Consider the following 2,454-nt stretch of genomic DNA (forward strand, 5'->3'; position numbering starts at 1 on the left):
GATTTGATTGCTCCCCTTGTGTGTCTCATTTCCTTGTTACTGCCTTTTGCATTTAAGCCCTGTGTTCTGTGCTTAGTTTCGGGTCGTCGGTGTCTCATCCCTGGAACTTTGTGATTTTCGCTGTTTTTCTTCGTGTCTCAGTTTATCATTCCTCAGTTTAGTGTAATACTTTGTATCGCCGTTAAGTCTGCAATAAAGCAGTTATTTTTGAGTTTAGTTCTGTTTCTGTGAGTCTGCACTTGGGTCTTTTCCTGTCTGCACATAGCAATTACGTGGCATGTAGTGGGTATTGGATTAGATCTTATTTGGTAAATAAAACTTTCTCTGTCAGCCTTCTCAGTTCCGAATCATCTTCTGCTTCTCTGTCATGCGGCATCCCACATGGCTCAATTTTAGGGCCACTGCTGTTTTTACTGTATTTATTGCCTCTGGGTTCCATCCTTAGAAGGCATGGGATCTTTTTTCATTGTTATGCTGATGACTGCTAAATTTATTTTTCCACCAAAGCAAAAGTTTAGCATCTCCATAAAACCTCTCTTGACATCTAGATGACATTAAAGCTTGGTTGGGTTTAACTTTTTTATTTAATTTTAATGAGGAGAACACAAGGACAGACATAAAGAGGACAGATCAGGAGGGTCTGGTTGCTTGGCCAAAAGTAATACATTTCAAACAAAAGGGGGAGACATAGAAGGGGGAGACACCACAGGAGGATTGGAGGATTTTCCAGTGCATTCAACACCATCAGGCCAACCCTCCTGTTTGATAAGCTGACAGCAATGCAGGTGGATGCTTCTCTGGTGTCCTGGATTGTGGATTACCTGACAGGAAGACCACAACATGTGTGTCTTCCACATTGTGGATCTGACAAGGTACTCAGTAACACAGGGGCACCACAAGGGACCCGTCCTCTCCCCCTTCCTCTTCACCCTCTACACCACAGACTTCTGCCACTGCACAGAGAAATGTGGCAAAGACCAAGGAATTGATTGTGGACTTTAGGAAGACCAGGAAAACCTTGACCCCTGTTTCAATCCACAGGGTCAATGTGGACATTGTGAAGGACTATAAATATTTTGGAGTATACAGATAATAAACTGGACTGCGTTAAAAACACCACTGCGTTTTACAGGAAGGGCCAGAGTCGTCTCTATTAAAGGCAAAAATACCAAAAACATAATATTCCGAAGGCTCCTGGAGTCACAGGAGCACACAAACTCTGCCACTATGACAAGGTGTTTTTTTGTTTTTTGTAAGTTTGTTATTTTTCTTATATCGTAGGGTCTTTACCTTATAATATGAAACACATTGAAGCAAATGCTGTTATGAATTGAGGCTATTTAAATAAAACTGAATTGCACTCAATTTCAGCTTTGGTAAACTCTACTGCTATCTGTATTTTCAATAGTCCTTTCAATAGATGTTTCCTGTGTATCAGACCTTTCTCCACAAAACTGTCCCTCTTCTGTCTCATTGTGAGGTTACATTTCTGTCTCATTGTGAGGTTACATGTAGCTAGATGGAGCTGGATGTTGGGGCTAACTTGTGTGTCACAGGACAAAAGCAGACTGACCTTATAAGGATGTGTGTTCTTTTCATTAGGGTGAAGAATTCAGACTGTTATTAGTCTCCTGGATTACTGCTAACTGATCTTTAAAGTTCAGGTGGATGACAGAGAGCCAGCACAGCAATAAGTCTCACCTCTCAGATCGCCATCAGCAGGATGAATTACAGGCATACCAGACAGGATCACTACATGAAACTGATCCCAGATCAGCTGATATAAACCCGAAGCACACTGTGTCTGTCTGCGTCAATTCATCCAACCTGAAAGTCATGTTCAAAACACAAGCTGCATCAGTAACACACATTAGCATAGACACAGGTTGATATGAGCTACTCAGTGAAGGTGACCTCTGACCTTTTACATGTGTCGTCATCACTGCAGCATTTGTGTGAAAATAAGTTTTGAATAGTGCATTCTCCGAGAGGCCAAGACGCTTTCACCACATCTGAATAAATTCCCTGAGGATGTTCCTGAGGTAGTTTATTCAAGAAAGAAAGCTCTAATGTCATATAATTTGCTGTGTGATAATCCATTAATATTGGATTGTGGGTAATTTTGTGTGGTTTGATCCAAAAAGGCTTGTGTGGACATTTGAACTGACCTCTGTTCGAAAACACATCTGATCTTTCTGATTCCGTCTTTGTGCACACGTTTCTCTGTAAACAAGCAGACAAAAGATTCAAATGTCACAATGACAGTTTTTAAGGCAGTTTGTGTTTTCACGCTGCAACAAATACAAATGTCCAAAACATCACATCGTTGACGGAGGATGCCATGATAACAACTCTTCATAATAACAGCTAACACCTCTTCATACAACCCTCACACATTCAATTCAATTCAATTTTATTTATATGGCGCCAAATCACAGCAACAGTTGTCTCAAG

This window comes from Neolamprologus multifasciatus, chromosome 22 (assembly GCF_963576455.1).
Source record: "Neolamprologus multifasciatus chromosome 22, fNeoMul1.2, whole genome shotgun sequence".
In the NCBI taxonomy this organism is placed as follows: Eukaryota; Metazoa; Chordata; class Actinopteri; order Cichliformes; family Cichlidae; genus Neolamprologus; species Neolamprologus multifasciatus.